The sequence below is a fragment of the Centroberyx gerrardi genome, chromosome 13 (assembly GCF_048128805.1).
Source record: "Centroberyx gerrardi isolate f3 chromosome 13, fCenGer3.hap1.cur.20231027, whole genome shotgun sequence".
In the NCBI taxonomy this organism is placed as follows: domain Eukaryota; kingdom Metazoa; phylum Chordata; class Actinopteri; order Beryciformes; family Berycidae; genus Centroberyx; species Centroberyx gerrardi.
Window position 1 is genome coordinate 4,775,001 of NC_136009.1, and position 19,060 is coordinate 4,794,060.

At 41.7% G+C, this 19,060-nt stretch overlaps 4 non-coding genes across 4 annotated transcripts; 2 read left to right on the forward strand and 2 right to left on the reverse strand.

Annotated features, from left to right (window-relative positions):
* Window positions 1-2,234: 2,234 nt before the first annotated feature.
* trnak-cuu (transfer RNA lysine (anticodon CUU)) lies at window positions 2,235-2,307 on the reverse strand. The gene has a single exon. It is a non-coding gene; the product is annotated as a tRNA-Lys (tRNA).
* Window positions 2,308-2,507: 200 nt separating this feature from the next.
* Window positions 2,508-2,581, forward strand: trnan-guu (transfer RNA asparagine (anticodon GUU)). Its single transcript has one exon. It is a non-coding gene; the product is annotated as a tRNA-Asn (tRNA).
* An 8,479-nt stretch (window positions 2,582-11,060) lies between these two features.
* On the forward strand, window positions 11,061-11,134 carry trnan-guu (transfer RNA asparagine (anticodon GUU)). The gene has a single exon. It is a non-coding gene; the product is annotated as a tRNA-Asn (tRNA).
* Window positions 11,135-12,804: 1,670 nt separating this feature from the next.
* On the reverse strand, window positions 12,805-12,878 carry trnan-guu (transfer RNA asparagine (anticodon GUU)). Its single transcript has one exon. It is a non-coding gene; the product is annotated as a tRNA-Asn (tRNA).
* Window positions 12,879-19,060: the final 6,182 nt, after the last annotated feature.

Consider the following 19,060-nt stretch of genomic DNA (forward strand, 5'->3'; position numbering starts at 1 on the left):
GCGATCTCCCGTAGTCCCTTCCAGACTGACGAGGAGTCGTTGGCGGAGACTTGTTGTTCCAGCTTCTTAGAGTACTGTCGTTTGGCCTCCTTAATCGCCTTGCCAAACGTGTATCTAGCCAGTCTAAACCAATCCCTGTCTCCACTCTTGAAAGCCCTCTCCTTCTCCAAACGCAGCTCTCTGAGTCTTGCTGTGAACCAGGGTTTGTCACTGTTACAACTCACCCTGGTGCGTGTTGGAATACAGCTGTCTTCACAGAAGCAGATGTATGACGTCACAGCCTCTGTGTATTCGTCCAGGCTGTTGGAAGCAGTCCTGAAAATGTCCCAGTCTGTGTTATCCAGACAGTCACACAGTTCCTCCACTGCTTCTCTGTTGTCCCAATTCTTAGTTCTTAGTACGGGTTCCCTCTCTCCACTCCCAATATTTGTTCGGCGAGTTGGCGTTGAGCCTCTTGCACGTCGGCTTGCGGGGGGATGTAAACGCCAGGAAGTGAATTCACGGGGAGAATAAAACGGTCTGCAGGTGATGAAAAAAGATTCTAGGTCAGGAGAACAAGTTTGTGAAATCACTTTCACATCGTTGCACCAGCCTTTGTTTATATAGAAACAAATCCCTCCACCTTTTGTTTTGTGTGAAAGCTTCGGGTCGCGGTCCGCACGTAGGAGCTGGAAGCCGGGTAGTTGTACGGCAGAGTCCGGTGTAGAATCACACAGCCACGATTCCGTAAAACACAGAACAGAAGAGAGAGAAAAGTCTATGTGTCCTGATAAGAAGATGCAATTCGTCCATTTTGTTGCACAGTGAGCGGACATTTGAGAGGAGTATTCCCGGTAGAGGCTTGCGTAATCCTCTCTCCCTGAAGGGCACTAGGGCCCCGGCGCGCTTGCCTCTCCGTCTCCGCAACACCGCTTGGCCAAGGGCTAGAGCGCCTTTGACCAAAATGTCCTGTAAATCCACGGATGAGGCGAGAAAATTGGGACATAAATCCGATGTTGTCGAGTCCCTGATGTTTAGTATCTGGTCCCTCGTGTAGATAGTCAGCGTGGAATCACAATAAATGGAATTAAAGACTAAAAACAAACAAAAAAGAGCGCACCAACACACCGTGGCGACTGGTCGCAGCGCCATCTTGGAGATAAAAAATACATATCCTGTAAAGCATTGTGTCAAAGCATTCTCAAATGTGCTTGATCAAGTTAAATGAAAACAGATATGAAGCTAGGTAGCTGTTTCAACAACAGCAACATAGAAGCTACTGCATTAGACACATATCTGGATTGGGCTTTCTTTTCTTACTCCTCGTCATGCCTGCAGAGATTGAGAGTATATGTTGCAATGAATAGCAACTTGCAAAGATTTTGCTTGAATCAGTGGTTAACCCTGAAGAACAGGGATCATTGTGTGTTACTCAACATCAGTTTTGATGTACATATGGACAGAGGCGTCTCAAAAACATTACTCTGCACAACCGTCAGTATGAACTGTTTAAAGAGAGACACCTGTTAGTCTCTTCAACTGTATAAATTATGCCAATTTGACAAATATGACACACAACAAACATTGGCAATGATAAGCTGTTAGATATTAGCTAGACTATAGGCCGTGGATTTCTGTGTAATTCCATGCACTTTACTCTGCTTTCCCAGCAAACAAGCCTGCACTGGCCCTGTATGGGCCCACTTAGGGCTGGACTAAGGGCCCCCAACAGGCTGCCCGCGCAGGGCCTCTGAGAATTTGCTCATTGGCAAAACGTTGGCCCCGCACGGGCAGCCTGCAGGCAGCCCTAAGTGTGGGCTGCCCACTCTTGGCCCTCACAAAGCCCAAATGTTGTGTGGGCTGCCCTCACTGGGCCCATACAGGCCCCGTACTGACTTTGCAGTTCATTTGACTGCCCATACTACTACTACTGTTAAGACAATTACTTTTTTGTAACCAGGCACAGAACAATGGAGGGGCATGTTGAGTTCCTTTTTTCTCTTTTTAGGTTTCTAGATTGTTTGCCAGCTTTTGCTAGGCTTTTCCAACTAAGTTAGCTGGCTTACTCTGCCAAGGAAGCAGCACTTTTGGTCTTGGTCTAACTTGTTTAGGCTTAACTGACCATTTACAATGTGTATAGGTCACATGTCCTAAAAAATACGTAGGATTTCAAGTAGTATATACAATAATCATTGCTTATTTGTCATGAAAATGTCACTGGTTTTGAAAATTAATAACTCTACATTAAAAATGAGCGCCCAACGTGGGGCTCGAACCCACGACCCTGAGATTAAGAGTCTCATGCTCTACCGACTGAGCTAGCCGGGCTACAAGGGTTTAGGGGAGCACCGTATGTTTTGTCCCTGCCCTTCTCCTGTCAACCCCTGTTGCCACAGCTGCCCCTCCCCCAATCACACTTCTTGTATATCCAGCGGCACCTCCCCCAGTCAACTTGCCACTCAGCCTACCTTTGTAACTGTGACATAGACAAACAGACAAAACCCATTGCCCGGAGCACAGCAGAGCATGTCTCTGTGGCGCAATCGGTTAGCGCGTTCGGCTGTTAACCGAAAGGTTGGTGGTTCGAGCCCACCCAGGGACGAGAAGTGTTTTTGAGGGAAGGCAATGCTGTGTGTTGTTTACATCTAGTTGATGTTAAACTTGCCTATTAATTGCTACTTGATTTGCAAAATGGGCAAAAAATGCCATGTGCAGTGCCTGTGTTAATATATTTGTCACAGAGGTCCTTTGCAGAAGCTACTTCATAGCAACCACACTTGGCGTCCTGTTGGAAGACCACTGACAAGTTGGGATGACCAGCACCTAGTGTTATAGAGGCTCACTGGTGAACCAACATGAACACATTTATTTATTTTTATTTTATTTGTTTATTTTGTCAGGGACCATATACAAAAACTTTAATCTCAGTTAATGAGAAGAGATGCTTTGCACCAGATTTAGCTACTAGCTAATTTCCATCTGTAGTCCCATAGACAGGTAGACATAAAAACAGTGCAAAATACAAATAATATACAATAAAATCATTACAGTCCAAATCACATTCCCAACCCTGAACAAAGTAACCTATCCCAACCCTAAACTCCTCTTAACTACAACAATGCGCACAGGCACAGGCACACTCACACACACACACACACACACACACACACACACATTAATGCTGACATGATTGGTTACTTAAAATCCAGTTTTTAACTTAACAGGTGAAAATATGAAAATCACTACAAATTTTCAGATCAGTAGGGAGCTTATTCCATGGGTTAGGCTTTAAACAAGAAAGCAGATTGTGCAAAGGCAGTGCTTCGTTTAGGGATGCTGCACCTTGTAGCTCTGCTCATATGCTCAGAGCAGAGTTGGACAATGCTCTTCAGGGGTGGAGGGGCAGCATTATGAATTATCTTAAACAAACATCTGAATATATAATTAAGTTGTCAAAGTTTAGTATATTATATCTAGAAAGTATATGGCAGTGGTGATATTGTCTTGGTTTCCTATCAAAAATTTTAAGGGCTCGTTTATGAAGTGACTTAAGTGGCTTCAAAGCAGTCTTACTTGCCTGAGACCAACATGACATACAGTAAGAAAAATGAGGAAGAATCATTGCATTCAAAAGTGTCCTAGATGCCTCAACTGTAAGCGAGTTTCTAATATATCTAAAATTGGCTAGGTTATATTTCAGCTTACGACCTCATTTTGACATGTTTCTTGAAAATGAGAGTAGGATCCAGAGTTAGACCCAGATATTTAAACTCATGAACATTTTTTTATTTTTTGTCCATTTATGCACATATCAGGATAATACCTATATTTTTGTTTATTTGTAAAATACATAATCAGTTTTTTCTGTATTTAGAGTGAGACAGGAATTATTAAGCCACTTTGCAATTTTCTCCATTGTTAGTGATCGTTTAGCAACAACTTGAACTGCATCCTTCCCATGAGTATATTATGACAGTATCATCTGTATACATTTGAATTGCCACATCATTGAATACAGATGGTAGATCATTGATATACAAGCTAAATAACAATTGACCTAAAATGGAGCCTTGTGGTACTCCCAAGGTGCAGGTTCTTGATGGTGACAAATCATTTTATATCCGCACACACTGAGGGCCTGATAAATAAGATTTTATCCAGTTATCCAGTATTTATGGAAAGTTTGTATCTAGTCAACTTGGAGAGCAGTAATTGATGATTGACAGTATCAAAGGCTTTACGCAGGTCAAGGAAAACTGCTCCTACCACCCCTCCTTTATCAAGATTAGCCTTAATGGTTTTCAAGATGGCGGCTTGAAGGGAGGTTGCGTTTAGGAGAGCTGGTGCGCCAATTCGCTGATTTCTACATTTTACCCTGCACCCTATTTTACTTCGAAAAAACTTACCATTTAAACGTATAAACTGTATAAAGGATACAGGAGTACGTTACTTAATTGTGAGAGGTGTATTGTATGGGGAAGAAATTGCTATTATGAATGTCTACTGCCCCCCTGGTCATCCAGGTGATTTCCTAACTACTGCATTCTCTAAATTGGTAGATCTCAACATCAGGAACTCGTTCATTGGAGGAGATTTTAATTGCCATTTAAGCCCAATTATGGACAAATCTCCTCCGGGTAAATCGTCTTTATCGCCCCAGGCCAAGATTGTTACTGCCCTTTGTGAGGACCTGGATTATGTAGATGCATGGAGGGCTCAGCACCTGGTAGATAAAGAGTGTACCTATTTTTCAAAAGTCCATAAATGCTATACAAGAATAGATTATTTCTTTACTCCAAAAATATTGCTGCAATCAGTTACTTCTAGCTCTATAGGGAATATAGTTGTGTCCGACCATGCTACTGTCTTCATTCAATATAACCTCAGGAACCCGGTTACTCAGACTAGACACTGGAGGTTTAACCCTTCCATTCTGATGGATCAAAAGTTCATATCTTATTTCACAGAGGAATTTAAATCATTTTTATCTATTAATTCAACCTCTACAGAAGATTCATCACTGCTATGGGAAACATCCAAAGCCTTTTCAAGAGGTCTTATCATATCTTATATGTCCAGTAAGAGGCGTAGGCAAGCTGAACAAAGGGAGATCTTAGAATCCAAACTTGAGCGGGTTGAAAAAGACTATGTTAAAAGTCCGTCTATATGGAAGTTTTAAGAAATCTCTGCACTCCGCTCTGCTTTAGACTCTCTTTTAACAAAACATGCAGAGGGGAAAATTAGATTTGCCAAACAAAAACTATACGAACATGGTGATAAAGCAGGGAAATACTTAGCATATCTGATGAAGAAAACGGCGGACTCCCAAATTATCTCTTCAATCACAGATAGTCATGGTAAGCAATCTTTTGACACTGCAACCATTAATGATACATTTAAGAGCTTCTATGAAAATCTATATAAATCGGAGCTACATGCTGATGCCCCAGAGTTAATGCACGCCTTTTTCTCCTCCCTTAATCTCCCCAGTTTGTCAGATGATCAGAAATCTACTCTTGATGCTTCTCTATCTAGGACAGAGGTGCTTGATGCTATTAAGGGGCTACAGTCTGGGAAGGCGCCTGGGCCAGATGGGCTCAGTAGTGAGTTCTATAAAGAATTCTAGAATATATTAGTTGACCCTCTGCTGAATATGTTTAATGATTCCTTTGAAAAAGGCGTCCTACCTATGTCTTTGAGGGAGGCAAATATCTCCTTCGTTTTGAAAAAGGGTAAACTGCCTGAGGACTGCACCTCCTACAGGCCCATCTCTTTACTAGACGTGGATCTGAAACTCCTCTCTAAAATACTTGTGACACGATTGGAGGGCTTACTCCCTCTGCTTATTAATGAGGACCAAACTGGTTTTATTAAAGGTCGTAATTCATGTAACAACATGTGCAGGTTACTAAACACAATCCAGTTTTTTCAACAGCAGTCAATAGATGGTCTGGTTCTTTCTCTGGATGCTGAGAAGGCATTCGACCGTGTTGAATGGCCTTACCTGTTTCATACATTACATACATTTGGTCTAGGTGAAAAGTTTATTGGATGGATCAAGTTACTCTATAATAATCCTCTTTCTGCAGTACTTACCAACGGTGTGCGATCTCCCAATTTCCCCATTTGGAGAGGTACAAGGCAGGGCTGTCCTCTCTCACCTCTACTGTTTGCCCTAGCCATAGAGCCGCTCGCTGAGGCAGTTAGGACAAACACCGACATACATGGCCTAACCATTGCAGATAGACAGCATAAGATTACTCTTTATGCTGATGATGTCCTGGTCTTTCTGACTAGGCCTGAGGTATCCATTCCCACTCGTATTGAGACCATCGGCAGGTTTAGTGCTTTTTCAGGTTACAGAATAAATTTCAGCAAGTCAGAAGCAATGCCCTTAGGTAGTTTAAAACAAAAACCTCAAACTCCATCTCCCTTCCCTTTCAAATGGTCCCCAGTGGGCTTTGTATATTTGGGAATATATATAACACACATTTTTGACCAAATGTATAAAACAAACTTTGCTCCTCTATTTGAACGCATTAGACTAGATTTAGAGAGATGGAACGCCCTCCCTATTTCTTGGTTAGGTCGTGTTGCTCTTTTAAAAATGAACATTCTCCCTAAGTTACTATATCCAATTCAGATGATTCCAGTTTTCTTCCCACATAAAGCTATCAAAAACCTGAATAGCTGGTTTAGCTCCTTCATATGGGTTAAGAAGAAGCCACGCCTCAAAATAGCTACATTATGTCTCTCATCCTCAGAGGGTGGTCTTGACCTCCCTGACGTTCGAAAATATCAACTTAGTGCTCATCTGCGCATTATAGCTGACTGGGTGCACAATAAGCCCGCATCTCTTTGGTTTGATATAGAAAGCTCCATGTCCAAATTCCCCTTAACAAACGTATTATTTATTAAAAACCTTAAATCTCTGAAGCCTGCCTGTAATAACCCGATTACAGTCTGCACTGTTAAAGCATGGCAGACTATTAGAAGATTAGAGGGTAGATCTCGATTCACCTCTGTCTTCACTCCAATATGTGATAACCCTGATTTCTTACCAGGAATGACAGACAATGGTTTCCGGGTTTGGGCAACTAAAGGGCTCTCTAATCTGTATGACTTACTGGAGGGATCCACTTTGATGTCTTTTAGTCAATTAACCGAAAAATACAATATTAAAAAACAGGACTTTTTCCGTTACTTAAAGATAAGGGATTATGTTAAGAGGGACACTACAATCCTTGACAACCAAAATGTCTCTCACTCTGAGAGGCAGCTTTTCTTACCACAGTTGGGCAACTCCATAAGCTCTTTCTACAGCGTGCTCAAAGGGTATGACACTACAAGCACTTTTCACCTAAAGGAAACATGGGAAAGGGAACTCAACGTAGAGATTACGGTTGATGAATGGAATGAAGCTTGGGAGAGTGCAAAAACCTTGAGTGTCTGTAACAGAGTAAAAGCAATTCAACTCAGGATTTTACACAGAGCCCACATATCCCCCTCCCAACGCCATAAGTTTAACATTGACTCCTCCCCCCAATGTCCCAAGTGTAAAATAGAGACAGGTAGTCTCACCCATTGCCTGTGGTCTTGCAGGAAAATACAGCAATTCTGGCAGATTATAGGGCAGGAAATTAATAAGATCCTATCTATTACTATAGAGTGTGATCCACTATGCATGTTACTTGGGATACCGAATGACTTTATTATTGATAAATATAAAGGGAAACTCTACAAAATGCTAACATTCTGTGCAAGAAAATGCATTCTTTTGAACTGGATAACAGACAAGGTTCCATCTAAAACATATTGGCATAAGGTCATACTTGAATATGTATCATTGGACTATTTGACATGCATGTTATATCGCAAAGACAATGTATTTCGTAGAACATGGGAGCCTTTTATGTCATATATTGGTTTAGATATCTCTGCTATTCTTACAAGAGGGTTTATGTAGTATGGACCTGTGTGATACCTGCTATTTAGCTATTTGTTATTTTTATTTTTATTTTATGTAATTCCTGAGTCACTTGCCTTTTTTAATGTGAGTCTGTGAGCCGAGATGTTTTGTTTTGTTTTATTTTGATTTTGTCCCTCTTTTAATTGTTTTTGTTGATGTGTGTTGCTTTGCTGAATCAAAAATCAATAAACATATATTAAAAAAAAAAAAAAAAGATTAGCCTTACAGTAATAACTTCAAGGAAATAGCAACATGCAGTTTCAGTTGAGTGTTTTATTCTAAACCCAAACTGCACTGGATGTTGTAGGGCTTCGGAATCTAAATGTGCTACCAACTGTTCAGCAACTACCTTTTCAACAGACTTTGAGATAGCAAGGAGAATACTGATGGGTCTGTAGTTGCTTACTTCCTGTCGGTCTCCTGATTTGTATACAGGAGTTACAATAGCAGGCTTCAAAGCACTAGGAAATATACTCTCCTCAAAGGACTGATTTATTATCTGGGTAATTGAGGTGGCTAAATTGTCTCTATTTTTTTTTTTTTTAAGGAAAACAGTATCAAGTCCATAGATATCCTTTGCTCTGGAATTTGATATGGATGAGATAATTTTGTTTACCTTTGCCTCATTTGTAGGTTTCAAATTCAGGAAATTCCTATCATTTAAAATTTGGGGAAAGTGCATACTGTGCATTTGTGTAACATTCTGACCCAGTTCCAGGACAGAGTCGATAAAATAATCATTAAAACATTTTGCAACAACTAAACTATCATTTTGTTGTATTGCATTTAATTTCAGCTGTAGGTCTCCACCCTTCGGATGTTCTTTTCCCATAAGTTTATCAATACTTCTCCATAGCATTTTATTGTTTCCTTTTGCATCTCTAATGATTTCAAGAAAGACATTTGCTTTAGCTTTCCTAAGTTGCATTGTGACTTTATTTCCAAAGCTTTTATAAATCAGGCAATCAGTAGCCAGAGCTGATTTTAAGGATTTTTTCATAGTGATGTCTCTTTTTTTCATTAGGTCCCATAGTGTATCATTGAACCATGGTAAGCTCTCTTCGATTTAATGCTTGTGCGGCATTGTTTTAGTGAATTTTTATATAATTTGCTTAAATGTTGACATTAAGTCCTCACAGGCCTGCTAACCCTAACCGTCATTCTCAAAAAGCTCTAAGTCCTTCAGGTTAAATGAAATATCATTTTTTCCTTCCATTCTATTTTGAATTCGATATCACATCTTTGATAGCTTTCTAGCCACTAAAGCCACTTTTCCACCGCATGGTACCGGCTCAGCTCGCCTCGCCTCGACTCGACTCTACTCGCTTTTGGTAGTACCACTTGGTTTTCCACTGCAGATAGTACCCCCTCAATGTGCCCCCCCCCCCAACTGGTCGTCATAGTGACGCCACAACACCGCATGAAACTCAACCGCCCCAAAATGCATTGAGTCTCTGATAATCTAAGAAAATAAAACTAAAAACCTGTGAATTTACCTATTACTAACTGCCGTAAGGATTGACAGTGACAAAATACAAAACAAAATCTCTGACTATAACGCTATACTACCTGATTACACAAACTTGTGATGGCGTGGAGCTGAGAACTGGGATGCAGATTGGCAATGTGAGCCCAAGACTCGGCAGGGCTGGGACAGACAGAGGAGATTATAAAGGAGAACAGGAGAGCAGCAATAGGATGACACAGGCTACATTCTTCCCGTGAGTAAGAATAGAGCAGAATACTTAACGTGGATAATTGTCTCCTCCTGCCTCGTCTGCCAGGACACGCTGCTTCAGGACGTGCCGTAGACAGCGGCAGTCGTAACATAAGGAGCACTTCTTTACCATCACATTGTTTAAGAACATCTGATAAGTGATCAAAGAACACATCCTTAGCAGTTGGTGGTCGATAGAGTGCAATAACAATAAAAGACATTTCACGGGATAGTGTAATGGATACTCAACACACTCCAAGGTATCTTCAGAAATATTGATTTGCTTGGTTTGGATGCCTTCTTTAACATAAATCAAAACCCGCCTCCCTTACTATGATTTCTGTCTCATCTATAAATATTATAACCTGGAAACCTATAAACAGCTAATGGAGTTGCTGGGGTTAACCATGTTTTGGAGAGACATAAATATCGATATTGGAGTTCATCAGTAATTGTTCAAGTTGTTCAGTCTTTGACACTACACTCCTAATATTTAAGTGTCCACCGAGGATTCCCTTAGGTTTTACTTTCGGATCCCATTGCATTTTCGCATGATTTACAGTCTGAAATATTTTGGTAGCCTGTTGGTTTTTAGTCGCATTGTTCATGATAATCCATGGCGAGTTTGTAGAGGTAGGTAAGACCACTAGCATTTAACAGTCCATGTGTAGCATCGTCCAGTTTAGATACAGAGTTGACCAGAATGTTACCTTGTTCCATAGCATTATGATATTGTAGTCCAATGGGAGAAAAACAATGTAACTGTGATCCAGGCGTCGTCTTGAAACAGTTTCATGGTAACAGCCATCATGTTGCGTTCGCTGGAAGTCCTTGACCCAGGATTGAGGTGAACATCCCCACACAGTAGCAGAAAGGTGCAGAGAAAAGTAGTATACCTCCGAGCAAACGCTCGCCAAGAACAGTAGAGTAGATAGTGTTCTGGCTCCACGAGTCAAGGGGTGCAGTGAGCTCACTCCGCAGCCCAGCACGCGAGGACGACCGCACGCAGGCAGCGGACGAGCTGCCCCAGAAAAATGGAATGGTAATAAACAGCAGATGCAGGGTCAAGATTGCAAAAGATGATAGCTCTTTAGGTTTAATATTTTCAGTTAAAATGTCCATTTTTTAAGACTTTCAGATAAAGACAGACGGTTTCCCTGTATATTTTAGGAATGTTGAGACCAGCCTGGCTGCGAGAAACGCCTGCCGCCATCTTGCATGAAAAGATTTTTTTTAAAAGATTTTATTATATTTATACCAAATTTTCTTACGGACAGGGGGGGCAGCAATGAAGAAGCCGTTTGCCTTCTACCAGTCAACACTGTCCCCTTGACCAGTCAACCATCGTCATAGTGCTTAGACAAAAAACCTCTGTTTTACTGCCACAGTCAGCTTGTCTCTGTGGCGCAATCGGTTAGCGCGTTCGGCTGTTAACCGAAAGGTTGGTGGTTCGAGCCCACCCAGGGACGGGAGTATTTTGGGAGAAGCAGGCTGCATGTTGTCTGTGTCTGGTTGCTTAGAAACAACATATAGGTAAGCTATATAGTATGCCATCCTGCACTGTACGCTGGTATGCTATATGGAATGTGTTGTGAACAAAAGGTGCTTTCAGATCTGCAAAAACTGACAAAACTAAATATATTCTTTGCTCTTCATGATTGTAAGTACATCCACATAAACACAGGGTTTCAATAAAATGAAAGATTAAAATGAAATGACAGTGAAATTATGGCTTGCATGACAAAAAAGTGAGATGAATGTAAATCAGTTTCTTCATGTCTGATTAGGCATGGGCCAGTATGAGATTTTGACGGTATGATAATCTTAGGCAAAAATACCATGGTTTCACTGTATCGTGGTATTGCACACCTCTAAAATGTGTTATTGTAAAATCTCTGGGGAAAAAAAAAAAATCACACATTTTTTGCCATTGAACAAAATGTAATTTATTTTTAAATAACATATAGAACATTTGGAACATTAGTAAACGTATGTTAAGTTAATGTAGTATAACATATAGAACATAAATAATTGAATTATTTTCTGGAAAAAAAATACACTTTGATTGTTTCAATGTTGATACGCACGCACATATACACGTAATCACACACACTCGCTCTCTCTCTCTCTCTCACACACACACTCGCTCTCTCTCTCCGTATAACACACACACACTCGCTGTCTCTCTCTCAGTCTCCGCATAGCCACAGTTTGTGCCTCATTTTCCACCGGCAGGTTCGAGGAGTCTTTCATGGTCATTCTTCAGCGCAATATGTTTTGTTAAATGACCTGCTGGCTCTGTGGCATTTTGCTTTGAATTAATTCCGACAAAATTCAATGGTTTCCCCTGCGCAAGACGTTCGCTCAGTGAAGTAACGTTAGGGGGAAAAAAAACTAGCTGATGTTAGCTAGCTAATTAGCCATGTAGCTAGCCTAGAGTATTTATTTCACTAATGTCAGCTAGCTAGCTAGGCACGGTAACTCCCTAGTCCCTAGTGAAAGACTCCTCGAACCTGCCAGTGGAAAATGGTTTCTGTCCGATGCATGCTCAAGTTAATTTCAAGACAACGTTACCTTGAAGTTGGCAAAGAGCGATGGGTGGTGTTCCCGTAGATGTGCAATCATGTTGGATGTATTGCCTCCTCTGGCAGCCACTCTTCGCCAGCATGTTTTGCATGTTGGGTGACCTTCCTCCTCTAAGCCGTGGCCGTCTGTGTTTTTTCGATAACCGAAATATTCCCATACAGCCGACTTAGTCTTTTTTGATGGGGGGAAAATTTCGGGGGGTTCACCTCCTTCGGCCATTATACGTTACACACGGGTTGTAAACACAGCTGACTGACTGCTGAGTGCTGACTGCTCAGTACGCAACCGAGGGGAGGGGCGTGTTCCTCTGCAGTCTGCACGCGACCTGGGGGATTCCCTGCACTTTCTCGCTTTGAGAATAGTCATTTTAACTTGGGGGAGGGGGAAAAACAGCTCATACCGTCGGAACGGTATGACGGGAAATATTAGTGGTTTTGGAACCGTGACTTTTTCACACCGCAGTATACCTTGAAACCGGAAACCGGCCCATGCCTATGTCTGATATTTATCGCCTGTGCTACATATTAACAACGTTTTTAAATTATAAAAGGCCCGTCCCTGGGTGGGCTTGAACCACCAACCTTTCGGTTAACAGCCGAACGCGCTAACCAATTGCGCCACAGAGACCACACAATACTTGCACGAAGGGCACCAACTAGTCGAGTCGGGTTCCAACCTGCTCCCCCTTGTATGTGCTTTTCCAACCTTTGCTCCCTGAGCAATAAAATGGAAGAATTGTTGTTTGTGCTGCTTGCTGACTGACACAGGGTTCGCTGATGATGTTGAACAGGCACAAAGGAACACCTGAGGCGCTCCATCCTGCAGCATGGGAGGATGAGCCTGTGGATAAAGGTGCTCCTCATCAGCCTCAGCTTATCGTTGAGAGGGTGAGAGGGGTTCTCCAGGAATGGAATAGTGTATAGGAATAGTGACTAGGGATGTTAATGATTAATCGACGATCGATTAATCACCGTTAAGAATTTGATCGATCAAGCATACATTAACTGATTAATCGGCAATGTTGGCTATGTGCTATTTCTCATTTTATGCTGAAATTATTTACCACCATGAGGGCACAATTTAACTTTCACTGCTTAGACTTCCGGGTCACGTACGGGTGATGTTGCTGTGAAGCGCTCACTCTAGCCCTCGAATTACTTACTGCAGTAATCCTGGCAGAATTATGATATTGGTAAGTTCGTGGCATGAATTTAAGATCTGGTGCCGTAACACAGAACTTAAGCTCTCAAACCAAACGGAGTAGACGTCACAGGAAATACACAAGGAAAGAGGCCATCGAGAAAATGCTTAATGAACTGAAATCTGAAATCACAGGCCAAATCGGTGAGTTTAGAACCGATTTTCAAGAATTCTGAGCCGAGATAAGAAAAGACTAACGAATTACAAAAAGAAGTGAAAGGTTTGGCTTCGGATTTAAAGACAACGACGGGCCGTGTGGCAGACGCTGAGAAGAGAATAAGCCAAGTGGAGGAGCGGGATGGCATCGTCACTGAAACTCTCACACACCTGTTGCAACAACAAACAAAGCTAGCAGACAGAGTGGAATATCTGGAAAATAAACCTTGTCAGCTAAACATCAGAATCTACCAGGTGAAAGAAGGGAGTGAAGGAGAGGACATGGTGGGCTTTCTACTCTTCTTCAACTTCAACTCTAATTGCAGATAAACTGGGAATCCCCGGAGACGGTCTCACTATTGTGCAAGCACACAGATCTCTCGCAAACAGGCCCGTGACAGAAGGAGCTACCCCCAGGTCCATCATTGTCAGTTTTCTACAGTGGGACATGAAGCAGAAAGTACTGAATTCTGCATGGGCGAAGAAACTTATCACTTACCAGCGTTCACAGATCTTTTTCGACCATGATTTCTCTGCCAAGCTGCAGCAGGAGAGGAGCCTCTGTGTGCCCATTAGAAAACAGCTCAAAGAGAAACAGGTGAAATCCCATGTGATAAATCCATCCAAGCTGAAAGTCTTCACTGAAGACAGCATCCAGCTGTACGCCAACGAAGCAAGGCGGGCCCTCCTCCAGAAGGGTATCATCAACAGAGACCAGCAGAACCAGGCGCACCCGACGCATGTATCCAGCGATCGCCAGCGGCGATGGATGGTCAACGCAGCGGTCAAGGTCCCAGAGACAGCATCGGCAGAACCAAAGCAAAGCGGATGCTCTGCTTCAAGCTCTGGCAAGTAACACTGGTAAACAAACTGACCGAGAGCTCTGCTCAAGCTAAGAGAAAACTGAGCATTCGCAATGGTTTGGAGTTAAACTGCTTTGTTTGGGTATCTATTGCATGTGTGGTTGCAATGGGGCCGCATTCAATATAATTACTTTAGTTTAATTACTAGTTTGCTATTCTGAGTATTTGGAGCAATATATATGTATATATATATATACTAGTCCGTACCCGGGGATGCGCGCGCCACAACTATGTGCAGACTTCCGGGGATGCGCGTGCCACAACTCCGCGCAGATAACCGGGGATGCGCGCGCCACAACTACGTGCAGACTTCCGGGGATGCGCGCGCCACAACTCCGCGCAGACTTGCCAAAAAGGCGCATAAACAACGTAAATTTGGGAAAATGGAAAAATCAGCTCCGTCAGTCCCTGCCTATGCCAATGCTCAATGCCCATGTGCAGTTTGAGATTGATTGGCCAACCCGTTGAGGAGCAAAATGGATGCGGACAGACAGACGGACGGATGGACAGAGGTTTCCTCATTCTATAGTAGGATATATATATATATATTTTTTTTTTTTTTGTGTGTGACGTGCCTGTATTCAACTAAAATTCAAGGAGGTCCAGTCACTAAAATTTCTTCCCATCAAAGGTCCGAAGTATCACAATGTCTAACTAACGTGCTATGATTTGGAGGCCTATAGTTGTATGACTTTCTATCAAATAAACGATGTACATTTCAATATCTTTTCAACAACATTTATTGATCAATTTCAAGAACTTTTCCCATGCACACACATTGAACATGTGTGGAAAACAAATCAGTAGCTTAAACATAATTAAAAGTATCACAATTATTTTCTAAATTCAAGTAAAAGAAAATGAGACAGTCTTCAGAATAAAATAACTAAAACGTGCCTGTTTTAGAAATAGTGCAAACAGAACTTTCAAGTCCCTTTTTCCCACAGCGCAGCCGAGGGCATCACGCAGCAAATTCAGGTCAGTCAGTAAGTCAGTCAGTCAAGTAACGCTTAGTGAGATGTCGCTTCGTGAGATGGCATCTAGAGGGCGTCTGACTAAGAGATGGCAATGAGTCTCTTGACAGAGGAAACAAATCTACTGTAAAACTTCAATTAAAAGCCGAGTCCCAATTAGACGCCGGCCCCTTTTACTGGTTGGGTGTGGCTACACGTTTTGACAAATAAAGGCCGGTCTCAATTAGAAGCCGGTTGCCAGTTTATTTTTTTTTACTTGCATTCAAATGTCAGTCACATTTGCTGATCGCCATGGCGGCACAGAGAAAAAAGTACGACCTGAAATTCAAGCTGTCAGTTGTCAAATTTGCTGAGTAAAACTCAGGAGATGCAGCAGCAAGACATTTCTCCGTTGATCCCAAGAGAGTGAGAGAATGGCGAAAAAATAAAGTTGACCTTCAACGTCTGTCCGAGGAAGACGGTAAAAGGGTTTTCTAAGGTAGGCTACCGGTATTTTGATACGGCTCTCTCTCTCTCTCTCTCTCTCTCTCAGTGCATGAGGTTGGCCTAGATGCGCTGTCTCTCGGAGTGAGATCAAATGAATGATTCGTAATTGATATGTTATTCGATAGCCTAATTTTTATACAAGTAATATTCATACTGGTTTACCAGTAAATAAACAATTTGATAGTATTTCCCATCTTTGCTGAGAAAGAGTTTTAGGAATTAAAGGCCTGTCCCATATAGACGCCTGTCCCAAATATAGGCCGGTTGAGTTCAGTGTTTGAAGCAAATAAAAGCCTGGGCTATTAATTGAAGTTTTACGGTAGGTTATATCTACAGGGTCATTGGGCCGGAACCGGAACGCACCGGTACGTTGTTCCGGGAGTGAATTTGACGATGTAACGCGCATTCCGGTTCTGAAAAAGTAAATACAGAAACTAGACATTCTTTCCTATTTTCAACCCAATGTGAGTGATTAAACAATGTGTTCAAGTGAATTTAACTTGTTTCTATGAAGTAGCACCGTTATGAGTGAAGCTGCTGCTGTATTTCTGCTGTCAATCCATCAATTCTGTCCGTTTTCCGACGGATCAGTGTGGCCGCAGCTACTGCTATTCAACACGCGCCGTGGGCCTGGACAGGATATGTACTTGTCCTCTTTTTCCATATTTTCTTCTTCACCTCTGTACCTTTGTTAGTGAGAGAAATAACAATATCTTACTTTTCTTATTTTGGAGCAAGACGTGCTGTCATCTCTCTTTGTGTAGCTTTCGTCTCGTGCTCTGCGTTTCCCTAGCACTGTAAACAATCGCTTTGATTGGCACAGTTCAGTGAAGTAGACGCATGTGATTGGTCTGTGACCTCCTAGCACCACTGAGCGATTACCGTATGAGCTGAAATAGCTGCGCCTATGGTCTATAGCTGCACCCGTGAAAAAAAACACTCTGTCAATCTTATTCTCATTAATTGATCAGAAATGGGTCGCAGTCCGGACAGAACTGTCACTGGGTCCGGATCCGGCCCGGAGTCCGCCAGTTGGTGATGCCTGCTGTAGGCTATTAGTTCAAGTGCCTCAATATCAAACGCATATTAACATAGACTACATGGCCCGTATAGGAGCAGCATAATGCTATGAGTGTTTTATTTTGCTACATTTATCACTCGATTGATATAAAGTATTATATCTCCAATTATTAGGCTCCTTATTCCATTGTTAATAACAATAACTCATTTCCCCAGTTGTAAACTATACTAAATGTAGAGGGTGTCCTAGGGAGTCTTTGGTGTTGAGTATTAGATGCCATCACCAAATTACTTATGGAATTGCTCTCATAGTATGGGAATGAGATGCAGGGGTGGGGGGAAGGGGGCATGTTCATGTGTATGTAAGCATATCATGTTTGTTTTTGTGTTTTTCTATTCTGTTATGGGTTGGTCAACAGGTGTTGTCAAGTTTTATACCACATTTAGTAATGAGCAGAGCTAGTACAATAAGTCTTATGACATGGAACGTTAGAGGGATATAACAGCCTATTACGTAAAAGTAAAAAATGCCAAATACTATTCCTGTAGGAGACATTTATCCCAACAAGAAGCAATGAAATTGATAAGGGAATGGGTTGGCCAAATTTCATTCAGCACATACAATACAAAAAGTAGAGGGGTGGTGACCCTATTTCACAAAAATTGGAATTTTATCATCTCACGTAATATTGCTGATGCTTATGGGAGATATGTCCTTACTATCGGTACCCTGAATAACAATCAAATGGCATTTATTAATGTGTATGTTCCCCCTAACTCAGACGGTACTGTGTTCCATGAAATTAATACTCACATTTCTAAGCTGGGAGATATCCCTATCATGATGGGGGGTGATTTTAATACAGTCCTGGACAAAATTATTGACAAATCGCCCGCAGCTGCAAGCAGAGGCCGGAATAAAGCTGAAATAGCTTTAAATACTCTGATCAAAGAGCAAGCATTAGTGGATATATGGAGATTAATGCACCCGACGGAGAAGGACTATACCTTTTATTCAGTACCCCATAATTCACACTCCAGATTGGACTATTTTCTGGTAAACAAGCCATGGGTGGGCAATACTCTGACTTGTAGTATAGGAAGTCGGCACATCTCTGACCACAGCCCAGTGGAACTTCTTATCTCCCCTTTACAAGAATCCAGACAGCGCTTTAAATGGCATATGTATGGGGGAACATTACAGGACAAGGAGCTGTGCAATTTTATTAATACTGAAATTGACAACTACCTTGAATACAACATGGGCTCGGTTTCTTCAGCAAGTATATTGTGGGAAGCTTTAAAAGTTTACATAAGAGGTCAGATAATGGGATATCAATCTCGAAGGAGGAAACAAAAGAAAGAAAATCAACTGAAATTTGAAGCTTTGTTAAATGTAGCCGAGACTGAAATGTACAAGAACCCCACAATGGAAAATATTAGGAAAGTTTCCAGCCTTAAATTCCAACTTAACTCCCTCTATACCAATGAAGTTGAATACACGTTGTTCAGGACACAAGCCAAATTCTATGAGGACGGAGAGAGAGCCTCTAAACTCCTGGCATGCAGGCTTAAAAAAAAAAAACTAGGAACATAATCACTGCTGTAAAAGATAAATATGGTAACCAAGTGACTAATGAGAAACAGATAAATGATACCTATAGGGAATACTTCGAGACACTTTACCAATCAGAAATAGCACCCTCCGACCACGATAGTACTAACCACAAGATGGATCTATTTCTCAACAGTATTCATATGCCATCTATCAATGCTGAAGAAAAAAGGAAAACAGAGGGAGAGATAACAGTCGATAAAATCAATACAGCTATCCGTCAAATGGCCCCAGGAAAATCACCTGGCCTCGATGGCCTTCCACAAGAATTCTATTCAATGTTTTATGATAAACGTACCCCTCTGCTACACACTATAACAAGGTTTTTCAAAAAGGTGTTTTCTCTACATCCTCGAATACAGCATCAATAATTCTATTTCTCAAGAAAAATAAAGACCCCGTGCTATGTGGGAGCCAGCGTCCCCTTTCAATTTTGAATTGTGATATCAAGATATTGGCTAAGGTGTTAGCAAATAGGCTGGAACAGGTAGTAAC